The 22,297-nt window shown below is 39.0% G+C and overlaps 1 non-coding gene across 1 annotated transcript; it reads left to right on the top strand.

Annotated features, from left to right (window-relative positions):
* Positions 1-2,939: 2,939 nt before the first annotated feature.
* Positions 2,940-3,043, top strand: LOC130970925 (small nucleolar RNA R71). The gene has a single exon (XR_009082170.1). It is a non-coding gene; the product is annotated as a small nucleolar RNA R71 (small nucleolar RNA).
* Positions 3,044-22,297: the final 19,254 nt, after the last annotated feature.

Raw genomic sequence — 22,297 nt, forward strand, 5'->3', positions numbered from 1 at the left:
TGAACCATTAAGATTCTGACTTGTTGCATGGGGTTGGTTAGGACTTCCCAACCTCTTCTTCGGATCTCATGTCGGATCTCCGGATACTCATTTTTCTTGAGCTTGAAAGGGACCTCCGGGATCACCTTCTTCTTTGCCACAACATCATAGAAGTGGTCTTGATGGCTTTTGGAGATGAATCTTTCCATCTCCCATGACTCGGAGGTTGAAGCTTTTATCTTCCCTTTTCCTTTTCTAGAGGATTCTCCGACCTTAGGTGCCATTGATGGTAATGGAAAACAAAAAAGATTATGCTTTGACCACACCAAACTTAAAATATTGCTCGCCCTCGAGCAAGAGAAGAAAGAAGAGGAGATGAAGAAGAAGAAATATGGAGGAGAGGGAGAGATGGTGTTTCGGCCAAGGTGTAGAAGAGGGGGTTTGTGTTGTGTGAAAATGAAGTAGAAGGGAAGGGTATATATAGGGAGGGGAGGGGGTGTAGTTTCGGTCATTTAGGGTGGGATTGGGTGGGAAAGTGTTTTTGAATTTTGAAGGTAGGTGGGGTTTATGGGGAATAGTGGATGGATGTGAGTGGTGAATGGGGTAATTGGGAAGAGAGATTGAAGTTGTTGGGAAGTGTGATATGGGGAAGAGTGTTATAGGATTAGGAGGTAAGGTGGGAATATGTTAGGTGGGGATCTTGTGGGGTCCACAGATCCTGAGATGATCCTGTGGGGTCCACAGATCCTGAGGTGTCAAGGAATTACATCCCTGCACCAATTTGGCATGTAAAATGCCTTTGCACATCATTCTGGCGTTTAAACGCCGAAATGATGCACACTCTGGGCGTTCAACGCCCATGTGTAGCATGTTTCTGGCGTTGAACGCCAGTTCCATGCTTGTTACTGGCGTTCAACGCCAGCTTTCCTCAAGGCACATTCCTGGCGTTCAAACACCAGAATGTTGCTTGTTTCTAGCGTTCAGCGCCAGATTCATGCTCTGTTCTGGCGTTGAACGCCAGCCAGATGCTCCTTACTGGCGTTGAACGCCAGTTTGTCCTCCCTCCAGGGTGTGATTTTTCTTCTGCTGTTTTTGATTCTGTTTTTAATTTTTATATTTTTTTCGTGACTCCACATGATCATGTACCTAATAAAACACAAAATAACAATAAAATAAAATAAAATAAAAATTAGATAAATAAAATTGGGTTGCCTCCCAACAAGCGCTTCTTTAATGTCAATAGCTTGACAGTGGGCTCTCATGGAGCCACAAGGTGATCAGGTCAATGTTGTATAGTCCCAACACCAAACTTAGAGTTTGGATATGGGGTCTTAACACCAAACTTAGAGTTTAGTTGTGGCCTCCCAACACCAAACTTAGAGTTTGACTGTGGGGGCTCTTCTTGACTCTGAACTGAGAGAAGCTCTTCATGCTTACTCTTTTTTGTCACAGAGGGATGGCCATGTGCCTTAAACACAAGGTAGTCCCCATTCAATTGAAGGACTAATTCACCTCTGTTGATATCTATCACAGCTCCTGCTGTAGCTAGGAAAGGTCTTCCAAGGATGATGCATTCATCCTCTTCCTTCCTAGTGTCTAAGATTATGAAATCAGCAGGGATGTAAAGGCCTTCAACCTTTACTAACACGTCCTCTACTATTCCATAAGCTTGTCTCAATGACTTGTCTGCCAATTGTAATGAGAACAAGGCAGGTTGTACCTCAATGATCCCCAGCTTCTCCATTACAGAGAGTGGCATAAGATTTATCCCTGACCCCAGATCACATAGAGCTTTTTCAAAGGTCATGGTGCCTATGGTACAAGGTATTAAGAACTTGCCAGGATCTTGTCTCTTTTGAGGTAAAATTTGCTGAACCCAGGTATCTAGTTTATTAATGAGCAAGGGAGGTTCACTTTCCCAAGTCTCATTACCAAACAACTTGGCATTCAGCTTCATGATAGCTCCTAAATATTGAGCAACTTGCTCTCCAGTCACATCTTCATCCTCCTCAGAGGAAGAATAGTCTTCAGAGCTCATGAATGGCAGAAGGAGATTTAATAGAATCTCTATGGTCTCTATATGAGCCTCAGATTCCTTTGGATCCTTAATAGGAAACTCCTTCTTGCTTGAGAGACGTCCCAGGAGGTCTTCCTCACTAGGATTTTCGTCCTTCTCCTCCCTTGTGCATTCGGCCATATTGATCACATCAATGGCCTTGCACTCTCCTTTTGGATTCTCTTCTGTATTGCTTGGGAGAATATTGGGAGGAGTTTCAATGACTTTCTTACTCAACTGGCCCACTTGTGCCTCTAGATTTCTGATGGAGGATCTTGTTTCACTCATGAAACTGAAAGTGGCTTTTGACAGATCAGAGACTAGATTGGCTAAATTAGAAGTGTTTTGTTCAAAATTCTCTGTCTGTTGCTGAGAAGATGATGGAAAAGGCTTGCTATTGCTCAGCCTATTGCGTCCACCATTGTTGAAACCTTGTTGAGGCTTTTGTTGATCCTTCCATGAGAAATTTGGATGATTTCTCCATGATGAATTATAGGTGTTTCCATAAGGTTCACCCATGTAATTAACCTCTGCCATTGCAGGGTTTTCAGGATCATAAGCTTCTTCAGAAGCTGCCTCTTTAGTACTGTTGGATGCATTTTGCCATCCATTCAGACTTTGAGAGATCATGTTGACTTGCTGAGTCAACACTTTGTTCTAAACCAATATGGTATTCAGAGCATCAATTTCAAGAACTCCCTTCCTCTGAGGTGTCCCATTATTCACGGAATTCCTCTCAGAAGTGTACATGAATTGGTTATTTGCAACCATGTCAATGAGTTCTTGAGCCTCTTCAGGCGTTTTCTTTAGGTGAATAGATCCACCTGCAGAATGGTCCAATGACATTTTCGAAAACTCAGATAGACCATAATAGAATATATCTAATATGGTCCATTCTGAAAACATGTCAGATGGACACCTTTTGGTCAACTGCTTGTATCTTTCCCAAGCTTCATAGAGGGATTCACCATCTTTTTGTTTAAAGGTCTGAACATCCACTCTAAGCTTGCTCAGCTTTTGAGGAGGAAAGAATTTATCCAAGAAAGCCGTGACCAGCTTATCCCAGGAGTCCAGGCTATCCTTAGGTTGTGAATCTAACCATATTCTAGCTCTGTCTCTTACAGCAAAAGGGAAAAGCATGAGTCTGTAGACTTCAGGATCAACTCCATTCGTCTTAACAGTCTCACAAATCTGCAAGAACTCAGTTAAAAACTGGTAAGGATCTTCAGATGGAAGTCCATAAAACTTGCAGTTCTGTTGCATTAAAGCAACTAGTTGAGGTTTAAGCTCAAAATTATTGGCTCCAATGGCAGGAATGGAGATGCTTCTTCCATCAAATTTGGACGTGGGCTTAGTAAAATCACCAAGCATCCTCCTTGCATTATCATTATTGGGTTCGGCTGTCATCTCCTTCTCTTGTTCGAAAATTTCTGAAAGGTTACTTCTGGATTGTTGTAATTTAGCTTCTTTTAGTTTCCTCTTCAGAGTCCTTTCAGGTTCAGGATCAGCTTCAACAAGAGTGCTCTTGTCCTTGTTCCTGCTCATATGAAAGAGAAGAAAACAAGAAAAGAAGAGGAATCCTCTATGTCACAGTATAGAGATTCCTTTATGTTAGTAGAAGAAGAAAGGGGAGAAGAGTGAAGAAGAATGAATAGTCTGTATAAAGAGTAAGGATAGGGGAGGTGATAAGAGATGAAGAAAAGTGTTAGTAAATAATTAAATAAATAAAAAGAGATGAGAGAGGGAGAAATTCGAAAATAAGTTTGAAAAGGAGTTAGTGATTTTCGAAAATTAAAGATAAGATAGAATTAAAATTAAAATTTTAAAACAAAAAGAATTTTTGAAAAAGAGATGAGATATTTTCGAAAATTAGAAAGGGAAAAGTAGTTAGGTGGTTTTGAAAAAGATAAGAAACAAACACAAAGTCAAAGAGTTAGTTGAAAAAGATATCAAATTTGAAAAGATACGAAGATAAGAAGTTAGATAAGATATTTTGAAATCAAATTTTTGAAAAAGATAAAATTTTGAAAAGAAAGATATGATAAAAAGATAAGATAAGAAAATAAGATAGAAAAGGTGTGTTTGAAAAAAGATTTAATTTTTAAATTTAAAATTACTTACTTCATTAACAAGAAACTACAAGATAAGATTCTAGAACTTAAAGATTGAACCTTTCTTAGCAAGAAAGTAACAAACTTCAAATTTTTTAATCAATCACATTAATTGTTAGTGAGTTTTTGAAAATTTGATATAAAGATAAGAAAAAGATTTTGAAAATAATTTGAAAAAGAATTTAAAACGATAAGATTTTTTTAAAATTGAAATTTTGACTTGACTTGTAAGAAACAACTAATTTTAAAATTTTTGACCAAGTCAACCCAAAATTTCGAAAATTTGGAGGGAAATAAGGAAAAGATATTTTTTATTTTTGAAATTTTAATTATGAGAGAGAAAAAAATTAAAATTAAAATTAAAACGTCATAATTGTGTTTTTCTCTTTTCTTTTTGGATCAACACAAGGAATGCATGCAAGAACACTATGAATGTCAAGATGAACACCAAGAACACTTTGAAGATCATGATGAACATCAAGAACATAATTTTGAAAAATTTTTTATGCAAAGAAAACATGCAAGACACCAAACTTAGAAATCTTTAATGCATGGACTCTAACAAACGAAAAATGCATATGAAAAACAACAAACAACACAAAATAAGAAAACATCAAGATCAAACAAGAAGACTTGTCAAGAACAACTTGAAGATCATGAAGAACACCATGAATATATGAGTTTTCGAAAAATGCAAGAAAAAAATTTTTAAAGCATGTAATTGACACCAAACTTAAAAGTTGACTCAAGACACAAACAAGAAACACAAAATATTTTTTTGGTTTTTATGATTTTATGATTTTTTGTATTTTTATTATTATTTTCAAAAATATTTTTGGAAAAAAAATGAAAAAGAAAAGAAAATTTTGAAAAAGATTTTTGAAAAATTTTTGAAAAGAAAATTACCTAATATGAGCAACAAGATGAACCGTCAGTTGTCCATACTCGAACAATCCTCGGCAACGGCGCCAAAAACTTGGTGGACGAAATTGTGATCAACAATAATGGCTCTTTGGCATGTGCATAAAAATTAACTCAGCACTTTCTTTCCACAACTCCGTTCAACTTAACCAGCAAGTGTACTGGGTCATCCAAGTAATACCTTACGTGAGTAAGGGTCGATCCCACAAAGATTGTTGGTATGAAGCAAGCTATGGTCACCTTGTAAATCTCAGTTAGGCAGATTAAATTGGTTTATGATGAGTTCGAAAATTAATAATAAACAGAAAATAAAATAGGATAGAAATACTTATGTAAATCAATAGTTGAAATTTCAGATAGGCGTATGGAGATGCTGTGCTCCTCTTGAATCTCTACTTTCTTATTACATTCATCCAATCCTTCTTACTCCTTTCCATGGCAAGCTGTATGTAGGGCATCACCGTCTTCAATGGCTACTTTTCATCCTCTCGGAAAAATGGTCCTATGCGCTGTCACTGCATGGCTAATCGTCTGGAGGCATCACCCTTGTTGATGGCTACATCCCATCCTCTCAGTGAAAATGGTCCAAATGCTCTGTCACAGCACGGCTAATCATCTGTCGGTTCTCAATCAGGTTGGAATAGAATCCCTTGATTCTTTTGCGTCTGTCACTAACGCCCAGCCTTCAGGAGTTTGAAGCTCGTCACAGTCATTCAATACCGGAATCCTACTCGGAATACCACAGACAATGTTAGACTTTTCGGATTCCCGGGATCCTACTCGGAATACCACAGACAAGGTTAGACTTTTCGGATACCCATGAATGCCGCCATCTATCTAGCTTATACCACGAAGATTCTGTTGGGGAATCTAAGAGATATGCGCCCGGCCTAAAGTAGAACGGAAGTGGTTGTCAGTCACGCGCGTTTATAGGTGAGAATGATGATGAGTGTCACGGATCATCACATTCATCAAGTTGAAGTGCAACATATATCTTGTAATAAGAATAAAAGAGAATTGAATAGAAAATAATAGTAATTGTATTGAAACTTGAGGTACAGCAGAGCTCCACACCCTTAATCTATGGTGTGTAGAAACTCCACCGTTGAAAATACATAAGTGAAAGGTTCAGGCATGGCCGAATGGCTAGCCCCCAAAACGTGATCAATGGCCTCCTAAGATGAAGAATAAAACAAAACTGAGACCAAAGATGAAACGTGGTCCAAAGACGCTGAATACAATAGTAAAATGTTCTATTTATACTAAACTAGCTACTAGGGTTTACAAGAGTAAGTAATTGATGCATAAATCCACTTCTGGGGCCCACTTGGTGTGTGTTTAGGCTGAGCTTGATCTATCCACGAGCTGAGGCTTTTATTGAAGTTGAACGCCAAGTTATAACATGTTTCTGGCGTTCAACTCCGGGTTGTGACGTGTTTCTGGCGTTTGACTCCAGACAGCAGCATGTACTTGGCGTTGAGCGCCACTTTACGTCATCAATTCCCGAATAAAGTATAGACTATTATATATTGCTGGAAAGCTCTGGATGTCTACTTTTCAACGCCATTAAGAACGCGCCATTTAGAGTTTTGTAACTCCAGAAAATCTATTTTGAGTGCATGGAGGTCAAATTCCAACAGCATCAGCAGTCCTTTTGTCAGCCTTTTTCAGAGTTTTGCTCAAGTCCCTCAATTTCAGCCAGAAATTACCTGAAATTACAGAAAAACACACAAACTCATAGTAAAGTCCAGAAATGTGAATTTAACATAAAAACTAGTGAAAACATCCCTAAAAGTAGCTTGAACTTACTAAGAACTACCTAAAAATAATGCCAAAAAGCGTATAAATTATCCGCTCATCAGCTACCATCCGTCCTCTCAGTGAAAATAGTCCATGTACATGGCTAATCATCTGTCGGTTCTCACTTGTGTTGGAATAGGACCCCGTGATCCTTTTGCGTCTGTCACTACGCCCAACATTCGTGAGTTTGAAGCTCTTCACAGTCATCCCCTCCCAGATCCTACTCGAAATTCCACAGACATGGTTTAGACTTTCTGGATCTCAAGAATACTGCCAATTAATTCTAGCTTATACCACGAAGACTCTGGATTCACGGATTGAATGCTCTGTTGTCAGGAAAGGCAGTCAAGCTCGTGAACCAGGAACCCAAGAGATAAACACTCAATCTAAAGTAGAACGGAAGTGGTTGTCAGGCACACGTTCATAGGTTGAGAATGGTGATGAGTGTCACGGATCATCACATTCATCATGTTTAAGTGCGAGTGAATATCTTAGAATAGAATCAAGCGCGATTGAATAGAAAACAGAAGTAACTGTATTAATCCATCGAGACACAGTAGAGCTCCTCACCCCCAACCATGGGATTTAGAGACTTATACCGTAGAAGATACAAATTCAAATGTAAAATATCATGAGGAACGAAATAAATTTCTAAAAGTAGTTTTTATACTAAACTAGTAACTTAGGTTTACAGAAAATGAGTAAACTAAGATAGATAGTGCAGAAATCCACTTCCGAGGCCTACTTGGTGTGTGTTTGGGCTGAGCAATGAAGCTTTCACGTGTAGAGGCTATTCCTGGCATTTAACTCCAGCTTTTGTGCCAGTTTGGGCATTTAACTTCAGCTTGTATCCTGTTTCTAGCATTTTAACCCCCCCTAGAATAGGCTAGAAAGTTGGCGTTAAACTCCAGTTTGCGTCATCATAACTCGAACAAAGTATGGACTATTATATAATGCTGGACCTGGATGTCTACTTTCCAACGCAATTGAGAACGCGCCAATTGAGCTTCCGTAGCTCCAAAAAATCCATTTCAAGTGTAGGGAGGTCAGAATCCAACAACATCAGCAATCCTTTTTCAGCCTCTGAATCAGATTTTTGCGCAGGTCCCACAATTTCAGCCAGAAAATACCTGAAATTACAGAAAAACACACAAACACATAGTAAAGTCTAGAAATGTGATTTTTACATAAAAACTAATAAAAATATACTAAAAAGTAGCTAGATCCTACTAAAAACTATATGAAAATACCCCCAAAAAGCATATAAAATATCCGCTCATCAGCTTAGCATCATATAGGACATTTTCTAGAGAGAGAAGCTCCCCCTTCTCTCTAGAAATTAGGTTTTATAGCTTAATCTCTTTGTAATTTCTCTTTTTAATTCTTGTTTTCTTCTACCTTTCTTTATTCTATTGCCTTAATTTTCTTAGTTTATCTTGTTAATTTCTCATTTTAGTTACTTTTTATGTTTATGAGCACTCTTGTTATTTTGATTTCCATTTAATGCAATTTATGTTTTATGTTCTTTTATTGCTTAAATAAGTTGTTATTCTTACTTTCCTTGCTTGGTAGTTGTAGGATTTTTTATTTCTTGTTATTTTACTATGCTTTCTTTTTATGCCTTCCAAGTGTTTGATAAAATGCATGGTTGGATTTTTACCTAGTTTTTCACACTCTTGGTTGAGAAATTGGGTAATTGGGTGAACTTGAGTAGTGGATGTCCATTCCACATTGTGTGAGGATTATTAATTGATTTGGTTTCCACTAACTCTAAGCCTTCCATTAATAGAGTTGTCTAGGACTTGTGGATTGAAATCAATTATGCCCTTTTGACTAATCCTCGATGTTAGGATTGACTAATTGGGATTAATTCCATACAATTACCATGTTTTTGGTCCACAACTAGGATAGGAATCCTTGATTCTCCAATTATTGCCAAGAGCTCTTTTTACCATTTAATTTACATCTTCGTTGTTTTTACTCGCTTTCAGTTTAATTACTTGCTTGCTTATTTAATTACTTGCCATTTTAATTTCTTGCCTCTTATAATCAAAACCCCAAATCCCCATAACCAATAATTGATCATTTCATTGCAACTCCTAGGGAAGACGATTCAGGAGTCTAAATACTCTCGATTATTGTGTTTTTATTGTGACATCATTAGAATTCGAAATTTGATTGGGAGTTAATTGTTAATTTAGACTATACTTTCAACGAAGGAATTCTATTTTGAGAAACTCTAAATCAACGATAAATTCTCATTATCAATGGGACAGCCACAACAACATTTGTCTGCCCCTATGTCTACTATTGTTTGGGTTCCACACATTTATCCAGGTTCTAGTACGTCATATAACACACATATCTGACCCATGCTTAGTATGTGACACCACCTGCGGTGGACTACAGCCTATTGATGACGGCATCCCAGCCGATGCATGCACTACCGGTTCTACCACCTTACAGTCTCAGTATTAGCCAGTGATCTACATCAAAAATTACGTTGTCCCACATCATCCTGTGCCCTCACAAATGACTCATCAGTCACGTTTTCCCTCTTGTCACCCACAAGATCCTCAGAACCCAAATCCTAGCAGACCTTAGTGATAGGGGTAGCATCTGTCATGTGGCACTGGACATCAGCTGCATTATCCGGGTGATCACCACCTATGATATTGTTATTACTATTGTATGTTGTAATTCTATATGCCCCTATTGATGTATTTTGATACACTATTTATGTTATATTTTGGTACACTATTTATGTTGCATTTTTAGTTCACCATTTATGGTTTTTTTATGTCCATTTTATTTAGTTTGGGTTTAAATTATTGAGCTTTTCTTCGGAAGTTTTATGCAAATGTCGTTATGTGTTAAAGTTTAAACTTTAGAATTCTTGTAAAACATAAATTCCATAAACATGGATAACTTAAATCGCATAAAATTCGAGTACAACATTTGCTTATTCAAAATATAACAAAGTGAACAATAAACTAAACCACACAAACACATGAACTACAGAAATAACAACCTCAACAAACACATGAAAAGTAGCGACTATAAACTAAACCTCATTCGTCGGCTGGTTTGGACACCCATTTTCGGGTATGATCGGTTTCCCTACAGAGACCACACCTTTTCTCTTGGCGTTCGCTCTCGTCCATCTCATTACGAAACCTGGTGGAAACAGGTCGGCCAGTAGACTTCCTACGCATGGCAGGATTAGTATGAATCTGTGTCTCATAGCACCCCAGCCAAAGCTTCTCATCTAGTATCGGGAAAAACTCTGCCTCATGCACTTTGAACACAGCCTGCTGCATGTACACCAGATGGATGTACAGACCCCATTCGACACTCGTGGTGGCATAGGATGCTAGTTGGTGCACGAATTTATGATTCGCACAACTAACCAGCAAGTGCACTGGGTCGTCCAAGTAATACCTTACGTGAGTAAGGGTCGATCCCACGGAGATTATTGGCTTGAAGCAATCAATGTTTATTTTATTAATCTTAGTCAGGAAGCCAATAGGATTAAAAGTGAAATTACAAGATTTGATTATAAAAATAAAAGGGAATAACAGCGTTACTTGTTGTGCAGTAATGGGGAATATGTTGGAGTTTTGGAGATGCTTTGTCCTTTGACTTCAACTCTTCCTTGAAATCCTTCAATACACGCAAGGCTCCTTCCATGGCAAGCTCTATGTAGGGTGTCACCGTTGTCAATGGCTACTTCCCATCCTCTCAGTGAAAACGTTCCTATGCTCTGTCACAGCACGGCTAATCATCTATCGGTTCTCAATCAGGTTGGAATAGAATCCATTGATTCTTTTGCGTCTGTCACTAACGCCCAGCCCTCAGGAGTTTGAAGCACGTCACAGTCATTCAATCCCAGAATCCTACTCGGAATACCACAGACAAGGTTTAGACTTTCCGGATTCTCATGAATGCTGCCATCAATCCGGCTTATACCACGAAGATTCTGATTAAGGAATCTAAGAGATATTCATTCAGTCTGATGTAGAACGGAGGTGGTTGTCAGGCACACGTTCATGGTTTAGGGAAGGTGATGAGTGTCACGGATCATTACCTTCTTCACAATTAAGCGCGAATAAACATCTTAGATAAGAACAAGCGTGTTTGAATGGAAAACAAAGGAATTGTATTAAATCATCGAGACGCTGCAGAGCTCCTCACCCCCAACAATGGAGTTTAGAGACTCATGCCGTCAAAAGTATGTAATTCAGATCTGAAAATGTCGTGAGGTACAAGAAATGTCTATAAAAGTTGTTTAAATAGTAAACTAGTAACCTAGGTTTACAGAAAATGAGTAAACAGAGATAATTGGTGCAAAAATCCACTTCTGGGGCCCACTTGGTGTGTGCTGGGGCTGAGACTAAAGCTATCCACGAGTAGAGGCCTTTCTTGGCGTTAAACTCCAGGTTATGACGTGTTTTGGGCGTTCAACTCCGGATCATGACGTTTTTCTGGCGTTTAACTCCAGACAGCAGCATGAACTTGGCGTTCAATGCCAAGTTACGTCGTCTATTTTCGCGCAAAGTATGGACTATTATATATTGCTGGAAAGCCCTGGATGTCTACTTTCCAACGCCGTTAAGAGCGCGCCAATTGGACTCCTGTAGCTCCAGAAAATCCATTTCGAGTGCAGGGAGGTCAGGATCCAACAGCATCAGCAGTCCTTTTTCAGCCTAAGTCAGATTTTTGCTCAGCTTCCTCAATTTCAGCCAGAAAATACCTGAAATCACAGAAAAATACACACACTCATAGTAAAGTCCAGAAATATGATTTTTGCCTAAAAACTAATAAAATTTAACTAAAAACTAATTAAAACATACTAAAATCTACATGAAATTATCCCCAAAAAGCGTATAAAATATCCGCTCATCACAACACCAAACTTAAACTGTTGCTTGTCCTCAAGCAACTAGATAAATAAAATAGGATGAAAAGAAATTAAGAAACAATAATATCTCAGAGTTTCAAGTGAAGCTCAGATTCTAATTAGATGAGCGGGGCTAGTAGCTTTTTGCTTCTGAACAGTTTTGGCATCTCACTTTATCCTTTGAAATTCAGAATGGTTGGCATCCATAGGAACTCAGAATTCAGATAGTATTATTGATTCTCCTAGTTTAGTATGTTGATTCTTGAACACAACTACTTTATGAGTCTTGGCCGTGGCCCTAAGCACTTTGTTTTCCAGTATTACCACCGGATACATAAATGCCACAGACACATAATTGGGTGAACCTTTTCAGATTGTGACTCAGCTTTGCTAGAGTCCCCAATTAGAGGTGTCCAGAGTTCTTAAGCACACTCTTTTGCTTTGGATCACGACTTTAACCACTCAGTCTCAAGCTCTTCACTTGGACCTGCATGCCACAAGCACATGGTTAGGGACAGCTTGATTTAGCCGCTTAGGCCTGGATTTATTTCCTTGGGCCCTCCTATCCATTAATGCTCAAAGCCTTGGATCCTTTTCACCCTTGCCTTTTGGTTTTAAGGGCTGTTTGGCTTTTATTCCTTTTGATCCAAATATTATTTTTTTTCGCAAGAATTTTTTTTTTTTCACTGTTTTTTCTTGCTTCAAGAATCAATTTCATGATTTTTCAGATCATCAATAACATTTCTCTTGTTCATCATTCTTTCAGGAGCCAACAATTTTAACATTCATAAAATTCAATATCAAAAATATGCACTGTTCAAGCATTCATTCAGAAGACAAAAAGTATTGCCACCACATATAAATAATTAGAATTTTCCTTATTAAGAACTCGAAAAAATTAAATTGCCTCTTTATTCTACAAATCTACTATTTTATTCATGTTTGATGATGATGAGAAAAATAAGTTATAACTTAATTGGAAATAAAGCCACAATAGATATGCTAATTACTACTACTCCTATATAACTTCTAAGGTAAAATCCTATAATAATACTATCACAGAGTTAAAGCTAGAATTAGAACTTAACAACCTGTATTTTGGGAAGTGGATGTTCCTCTAGTCTGTGGGGTGCCTTCAAGAATTAATTTCTGACGCTTCAGCTCCCTTAAGTTCACATCCTTGCTCTTCCTGTTCTCTTAGCTGCCATGATCTTAATGAGTTTTAACTCAGTGATCATGGCAAATCACACCAAACTTAGAGGTTTGCTTGTCCTCAAGCAAAAGAAAGGAAAGGATAGGAGTAGAAGGAGAGGCAGTTTCGAAAAAAAAATAAGATGAGTTGAAAAAGATATGAGAAGAAATTAAAAATATTTGAAAAAGAATTGGATTGGAAAAAGATTTGTGTTTATGAATTAAGATACATTTGATATTTTTGAAAAAGGGATTTTAGAAATTAGGGTTCTTAGAAAACTAATTTGATTTTGAAGAATGACATTTTGAAACATGTTTATGCAAGAAATCATGAATTGAAACATAAAAATTTAGAAAAATTGTAAAGAAAAACGAATTTTACCTCCTCCCCACCATCCTGGCGTTAAACGCCCAAACGATGCATGTTTTGGGCGTTTAACGCCCAAATGCTGCTTCTCCTGGGCGTTCAACGCCCAGCTGATGCTTCTTTCTGGCGTTGAACGCCAGGAAGTCCTTTGTCACTGGGCGTTTTTCTGAACGCCCAGGATGCTGCCAAACTGGCGTTAAATGCCCAGAAGGTGCTTCTTTCTGGCGTTTAACGCCCAGAAGATGCTCCTTTCTGGCGTTTAACGCCCAGAAGGCTACCCTTACTGGCGTTGAACGCCCAGTGGGTGCTTCTTTTGGGCGTTCAACGCCCAAAATGTTTCTTACTGGCTTTTTCACGCCAGTGAGCTTCCAATTTTCCCTGTAACTCTGTAAATTCAATCAATTGCTATTTTTACCCTTTGAAGATACTTGGACACATACCTGTAAAAAAAGAAAATTTATTTAATTAGTAAATAAATTTTGTAAATGGCTGGGTTGCCTCCCAGCAAGCGCTTCTTTATTGTCTTTAGCTGGACTACCACTGAGTTCTAATCAAGTCTCAGTTTCGAGCATTCTTGCTCGAAGTTACTTTCAAGATAATGTTTAATTCTCTGTCCATTAACAATGAACTTTTTGTTGGATTCATTATCCTGAAGCTCTACGTATCCATATGGTGATACGCTTGTAATCACATATGGACCTCTCCACCGGGATTTTAATTTCCGGGGAATATTTTGAGCCTGGAATTAAATAGCAGAACTTTCTGCCCTGGCTCAAAGACTCTGGATGATAATTTCTTATCATGCCATCTTTTCGCTTTCTCTTTGTAAATCTTTGCATTTTCGAAAGCATTGAGTCTAAATTCCTCTAGCTCATTTAACTGGAGCATTGAGAATCTGGTTGCCCAATAGGCCTTGTGTTCCAGTTCCACTGGCAAGTGACATGCCTTTCCATACACAAGCTGGTATGGAGAGGTCCCTATAGGGGTCTTGAATGCTGTTCTGTATGCCCACAGAGCATCATCCAAGCTTCTTGCCCAATCCCTTCTACGGTTAATTACAGTCCGTTCCAGGATTCTTTTGAGTTCTCTATTTGAGACTTCAGCTTGCCCATTAGTTTGTGGATGATATGGGGTAGCTACCCTGTGGCTAACTCCATAACGAACCAGAGCAGCATAAAGCTGTTTATTGCAGAAATGAGTGCCCCCATCACTGATTAACACTCTAGGGATACCAAATCTGCTGAAGATGTGTTTCTGGAGGAATTTTAACACTGTTTTAGTGTCATTAGTGGGTGTTGCAATAGCCTCCACCCATTTGGATACATAATCCACTGCCACCAGAATATAAGTGTTTGAGTATGATGGTGGGAAAGGTCCCATGAAGTCAATGCCCCATACATCAAACAACTCAATCTCCAAGATCCCTTGTTGAGGCATGGCGTAACTGTGAGGTAGATTGCCGGATCTTTGGCAACTGTCACAATTAAGCACAAACGCTTGGGAGTCTTTATAGAGAGTAGGCCAGTAGAAGCCACTTTGGAGGACTCTTGTGGCTGTTCACTCACTTCCAAAATGTCCTCCATACTGTGATCCATGGCAATGCCAAAGGATCTTCTGTGCTTCTTCTTTAGGCACACATCTACGGATTACTCCGTTTGCACATCTCTTAAAGAGATACGGTTCATCCCAAAGATAATACTTTGCATCTGTGATCAGCTTTTTTGATTGCTGTCTACTGTACTCTTTGGGTATGAATCTCACTGCCTTGTAGTTTGCAATGTCTGCAAACCACGGCACTTCCTGGATGGCAAACAGTTGCTCATCCGGAAAGGTTTCAGAGATCTCAGTGAGAGGGAGGGACGCCCCTTCCACTGGTTCTATTCGGGACAGGTGATCTGCTACTTGATTCTCTGTCCCTTTTCTGTCTCTTATTTCTATATCAAACTCTTGCAGAAGCAACACCCATCTTATAAGTCTGGGTTTTGAATCCTGCTTTGTGAGTAGATATTTAAGAGCAGCATGATCAGTGTACACAATCACTTTTGATCCTACTAAATAGGATCTGAATTTGTCAACGGCGTAAACCACTGCAAGTAGCTCTTTTTCTGTGGTTGTGTAATTCTTCTGTGCGTCATTTAGAACGCGGCTGGCATAGTAAATGACGTGCAGAAGCTTGTCATGCCTTTGTCCCAACACTGCACCAATGGCATGGTCACTGGCATCACACATCAATTCAAATGGTAATGTCCAGTCTGGTGCAGAGATTATTGGTGCTGTAACCAATTTAGCTTTCAGAGTCTCAAATGCCTGCAGACACTCTTTATCAAAGATAAATGGCGTGTCAGCAGCTAGCAGGTTGCTCAGAGGTTTGGCGATTTTTGAAAAATCCTTTATAAACCTCCTATAGAATCCTGCATGCCCCAGAAAGCTTCTGATTGCCTTAACATTGGCAGGTGGTGGTAATTTTTCAATTACCTCTACTTTAGCTTGGTCCACCTCTATCCCCTTGTTCGAGATTTTGTGCCCAAGGACAATTCCTTCAGTCACCATAAAGTGACACTTTTCCCAGTTTAAAACTAGGTTAGTCTCTTGGCATCTTTTCAGAACAAGTGCTAAGTGGTAAAAGGCAGGAGCTGAATGAGTCTCCAAACACTGAAAAGTCATCCATAAAGACTTCCAGAAATTTTTCCACCATATCAGAGAAAATTGAGAGCATGCACCTCTGAAAGGTTGCAGGTGCATTGCATAGCCCAAATGGCATCCTTCTGTATGCAAATACTCCAGATGGGCATGTGAATGCCGTTTTCTCCTGATCCTGGGGATCTACTGCAATTTGATTATAACCTGAATATCCATCCAGGAAGCAGTAGTATTCATGACCTGCTAGTCTTTCTAGCATCTGGTCTATGAATGGTAAAGGAAAATGATCCTTTCTGGTAGCTGTATTGAGCCTTCTGTAATCAATACACATGCGCCACCCAGTAACTGTTCTTGTAGGAACCAGTTCATTTTTTTCATTATGAACCACTGTCATGCCACCTTTCTTAGGGACGACTTGGACAGGGCTCACCCAGGGGCTGTCAGAAATAGGATAAATAATCCCAGCCTCTAGTAATTTAGTGACCTCTTTCTGCACTACTTCCTTCATGGCTGGGTTCAGCCGCCTTTGTGGTTGAACCACTGGCTTGGCGTCACCCTCCAGTAAGATCTTGTGCATGCATCTAGCTGGGCTGATGCCCTTGAGATCACTGATGGACCACCCAAGGGCTGTCTTGTGTGTCCTTAGCACTTGAATTAGTGCTTCCTCTTCCTGTGGCTCTAAGATAGAGCTTATGATTACAGGAAAGGTATCACCTTCTCCCAAAAATGCATATTTTAGGGAAGGTGGTAATGGTTTGAGCTCGGGTTTAGGAGGTTTCTCCTCTTCCTGAGGGATTTTCAGAGGTTCTACTATTTTCTCTGACTCCTCCAGATCAGGCTGAACGTCTTTAAAGATGTCCTCTAGCTCTGATTCGAGACTCTCAGCCATATTGACCTCTCTTACCAGAGAGTCAATAATATCAACACTCATGCAGTCATTTGGGGTGTCTGGATGTTGCATGGCTTTGACAACATTCAACTTGAACTCCTCCTCATTGACTCTCAAGGTTACTTCCCCTTTTTGGACGTCAATGAGGGTTCGGCCAGTTGCTAGGAAAGGTCTTCCTAGAATGAGAGTTGCACTCTTGTGCTCCTCCATTTCCAGCACCACAAAGTCAGTAGGAAAGGCAAATGGCCCAACCTTGACAATCATGTCCTCAATCACACCTGATGGGTATTTAATGGAGCCATCAGCAAGTTGAAGACATATCCTGGTTGGTTTGATTTCTTCAGTTAAACCAAGCTTTCTGATAGTAGATGCAGGTATTAGGTTGATACTTGCCCCAAGATCACATAAAGCTTGCTTGGTGCAAGTGCCCTCTAATGTGCATGGTATCATAAAGCTCCCAGGATCTTTAAGCTTCTCAGGTAAGCTTTTCAGAATGACTGCACTGCATTCTTCAGTGAGGTAAACTTTTTCAGTTTCCCTCCAATCCTTCTTATGACTTAAGATCTCTTTCATGAACTTAGCATAAGAGGGTATTTGCTCAAGTGCTTCTGCAAACGGAATCTTTATTTCAAGAGTCCTGAGATAGTCTGCAAAGCGGGCAAATTGCTTATCCTGTTCCGCTTGGCGGAGTTTTTGAGGATAAGGCATTTTGGCTTTGTATTCCTCAACCTTAGTTGCTGCAGGTTTATTACCTACAGAAGTGGGTTGGGAAGCCTTTTTAGAAGGGTTGTTATCAGCACTTGTATGTGACTGATTCCCTACTGGCATTTGAATGCCAGTGGTGGAAGCTGGAGTGGCGTTAGACGCCACTTCCTTGTTTGTTACTGGCGTTTGAACGCCAGAACCATGCTCCCTTTGGGCGTTCAACGCCGGATTCATGCTTGTTTCTGGCGTTGAACGCCAGGAATGAGCATGGTCTGGGCGTTCAGCGCCAGCTTTATTCCTCTCTGGGCTCTGATTGTCCTCAGAGGGATTTTGAGTATCCATCTGCTCATTTCTTGGCTGCTTTGAAGTGAGGTATTTAATGTTTTTCCACTTCTTAATTGAACTGCTTGGCATTCTTCTGTTATTTGTTTTGACAGTTGCTTTTCTGTCTGCTTTAATTGTGCTTCCATGTTCCTGTTCGCCATTCTTGTTTCCTGTAATATTTCCTTGAATTCGGCTAGCTGCTGAGTTAGAAAGTCTAATTGCTGATTGAATTCATTAGCCTGATCCACTGGACTGAGTTCTGCAGTTACTGTTTTAACTTCTTCTTTCATGAAAGATTCACTGCTTAGGTACAGATGTTGATTTCTAGCAACTGTATCAATAAGCTCTTGAGCCTCTTCAATTGTTTTTCTCATATGTATAGATCCACCAGCTGAGTGGTCTAGAGAAATCTGAGCTTTTTCTGTAAGCCCATAGTAGAAGATGTCTAATTGCACCCATTCTGAAAACATTTCAGAGGGGCATTTTCTTAGCATCTCTCTGTATCTCTCCCAGGCATCGTAAAGAGATTCATTATCTCCTTGTTTGAAGCCTTGGATGCTTAGCCTTAGCTGTGTCATCCGTTTTGGAGGGAAATAGTGATTCAGGAATTTTTCTGACAGCTGCTTCCATGTTTTTATGCTGTTCTTAGGCTGGTTATTTAACCACCTCTTAGCTTGATCTTTTACAGCAAATGGAAACAGTAATAATCTGTAGACATCCTGATCCACTTCCTTATCATGTACTGTGTCAGCAATTTGCAAAAATTGTGCCAGAAATTCTGTAGGTTCTTCATGTGGAAGACCAGAATACTGACAGTTTTGCTGCACCATGATAATGAGCTGAGGATTCAACTCAAAGCTACTAACTCCAATGGAGGGTATACAGATACTACTCCCATATGAAGCAGTAGTGGGGTTAGCATATGACCCCAGAGTCCTCTTGGACTGTTCATTCCTACTTGCTTCCATGATGGAATACAAGGGATAATTTATATGTTGATTTTTTTATTTTAATTTTTTTTATTTTATTTTTTTATTTTTTTTTTGAATTAAATTTTTTTATAAAATAAAATAAAAAAACGAAATAAATAAAAGAAATTGGAAATATTTTGAAATTGAAATTTGAATTTTTATATAAAATTTTCGAAAAGAGTAGTTCAAAATTAGTTAGAAAATAAAAATTTTTGAATTTTGAATTTTATGATGAAAGAGAGGAACACACAAAAGGCACAAGACTTAAAACTTTTAGATCCAATGCTCCTTATTTTCGAAAATTTTTGGAGGGAAAACACCAAGGAACACCAAACTTAAAAATTTTAAGATCAAGACACAAGAAAAACTCAAGAACACCTTGAAGATTCACAAGAACACCAAGAACAAAAGGAAGAACACCAAACTTAAAATTTTTAGAAAGCTTTAATAAAATTTTCAAAAATTATGAAAGATTAACAAGAAAACACCAAACTTAAAGTTTGGCACAAGATTAAATCAAGAAAAATTATTTTTGAAAAAGGATTTTAAAAAGAAAGTGCCCAATTGTTAAGAACATAAACCCCCGCTATAACCAACTGAGTTAAAAAATGTAATGTATTTTAAAGATGTGTTATTTTATGGATAAAAGTATAATTTTTGAAAGTTAAAGTTCTGAAAAAGCACAAGAAAAACAAGAAAAGACACAAAACAAGAAGAACTCAAGATCAAACAAGAAAAATAAACAAGAACAACTTGAAGATCAATGAAGAACAAAGAACACAAGTTCGAAAATTTGAAGTAAATTGTAAAATATGCAATTAACACCAAACTTAGAATAAGACACTAAAACTCACGAAAATTAGTAATCAATAAAGAAAAATAATATTTTTGAAAAGAAATTTTTGAAAAGAAACTATCCTATCAGAATTTGATGACTCTATAACAATAAAAATAATAAAAATAAATTATTCCTAATCTAAGAAATAAAATAAGCCTTCAATTGTCCAAACTCAATAATCCCCGGCAACGGCGCCAAAAACTTGGTGCACGAATTTATGATTCGCACAACTAACCAGCAAGTGCACTGGGTCGTCCAAGTAATACCTTACGTGAGTAAGGGTCGATCCCACGGAGATTATTGGCTTGAAGCAATCAATGTTTATTTTATTAATCTTAGTCAGGAAGCCAATAGGATTAAAAGTGAAATTACAAGATTTGATTATAAAAATAAAAGGGAATAACAGCGTTACTTGTTGTGCAGTAATGGGGAATATGTTGGAGTTTTGGAGATGCTTTGTCCTTTGACTTCAACTCTTCCTTGAAATCCTTCAATACACGCAAGGCTCCTTCCATGGCAAGCTCTATGTAGGGTGTCACCGTTGTCAATGGCTACTTCCCATCCTCTCAGTGAAAACGTTCCTATGCTCTGTCACAGCACGGCTAATCATCTGTCGGTTATCAATCAGGTTGGAATAGAATCCATTGATTCTTTTGCGTCTGTCACTAACGCCCAGCCCTCAGGAGTTTGAAGCACGTCACAGTCATTCAATCCCAGAATCCTACTCGGAATACCACAGACAAGGTTTAGACTTTCCGGATTCTCATGAATGCTGCCATCAATCCGGCTTATACCACGAAGATTCTGATTAAGGAATCTAAGAGATATTCATTCAGTCTGATGTAGAACGGAGGTGGTTGTCAGGCACACGTTCATGGTTTGGGGAAGGTGATGAGTGTCACGGATCATTACCTTCTTCACAATTAAGCGCGAATAAACATCTTAGATAAGAACAAGCGTGTTTGAATGGAAAACAAAGGAATTGTATTAAATCATCGAGACGCTGCAGAGCTCCTCACCCCCAACAATGGAGTTTAGAGACTCATGCCGTCAAAAGTATGTAATTCAGATCTGAAAATGTCGTGAGGTACAAGAAATGTCTATAAAAGTTGTTTAAATAGTAAACTAGTAACCTAGGTTTACAGAAAATGAGTAAACAGAGATAATTGGTGCAGAAATCCACTTCTGGGGCCCACTTGGTGTGTGCTGGGGCTGAGACTAAAGCTATCCACGAGTAGAGGCCTTTCTTGGCGTTAAACTCCAGGTTATGACGTGTTTTGGGCGTTCAACTCCGGATCATGACGTTTTTCTGGCGTTTAACTCCAGACAGCAGCATGAACTTGGCGTTCAACGCCAAGTTACGTCGTCTATTTTCGCGCAAAGTATGGACTATTATATATTGCTGGAAAGCCCTGGATGTCTACTTTTGCAACGCCATTGAGAGCGCGCCAATTGGACTTCTGTAGCTCCAGAAAATCCATTTCGAGTGCAGGGAGGTCAGGATCCAACAGCATCAGCAGTCCTTTTTCAGCCTAAGTCAGATTTTTGCTCAGCTTCCTCAATTTCAGCCAAAAAATACCTGAAATCACAGAAAAATACACACACTCATAGTAAAGTCCAGAAATATGATTTTTGCCTAAAAACTAATAAAATTTAACTAAAAACTAATTAAAACATACTAAAATCTACATGAAATTATCCCCAAAAAGCGTATAAAATATCCGCTCATCACTAGTGCATGCGATAATGAAAATGTAGTGACTAGAAAAGGCCACAGTCACACGTACCCGCCATCTAGAAAACACAGAACGACCCTTGCAACCAACTCTCAACTAGTAACAGTGAAGCCTTTCTGTCACAGTAAGTGACGCGCATTTTGGAGATTCCCTCTTTATTTTTCTCAATAGCAGCTATCCGCCATTGGAAAAATTGATTATCCACCATTTGTTATGCATGTGCCTCTCGTCCCTTCCTGACGAACAGCTGCTGCAACCTCTTGTAGGTGCATCGCACGTTGGCTGAAATCGGTAAATAGCGTGTACCCTTAAGCATAGCAGTCATGCACTCAGAGAGGTTCATGGTCTTGTACCCAAACCAACGACTGCCACCGCAATGTTGTAGCCAGATCTCTTTGTTGAACCTACCAGCTCAGTTCGCCATCTTCTGCGACAAACCCCTCAATACATCCATGTACCACTCATACCTAGCCTTGTTTGGACTGTAAGCAGCATTTATGAGATACCGCTTTGTCTCAGCAAAACTGAAATTAGACATAAGGGTTGCCACCCACTATCGTCACCTCTCAGTGCAGCCTTGATCACCTGGGATCTGTCAGAAATAATCAATAGGCCTTCCTGTTGGGTCATGCATCGCCTCAGATTGGTAAGGAAGAAAGAGCAAGACCCCGTGGTCTCAGACTCAACAATTGCAAAAGTTATAGGAATAATATTACTGTTACCGTCTTGTGCCATTGCAATAAGCAAAACACCACCATATTTGCCATACAGCTGCATGCCATCGACGGAGACGAATGGCTTGCAATGCTTGAAAGCCTCCACACAGGTAGGGAAGGCCGAAAATACCTTAACCAACATACTGCAATTCC

Source organism: Arachis stenosperma, chromosome 3 (genome assembly GCF_014773155.1).
Source record: "Arachis stenosperma cultivar V10309 chromosome 3, arast.V10309.gnm1.PFL2, whole genome shotgun sequence".
NCBI lineage: Eukaryota > Viridiplantae > Streptophyta > Magnoliopsida > Fabales > Fabaceae > Arachis > Arachis stenosperma.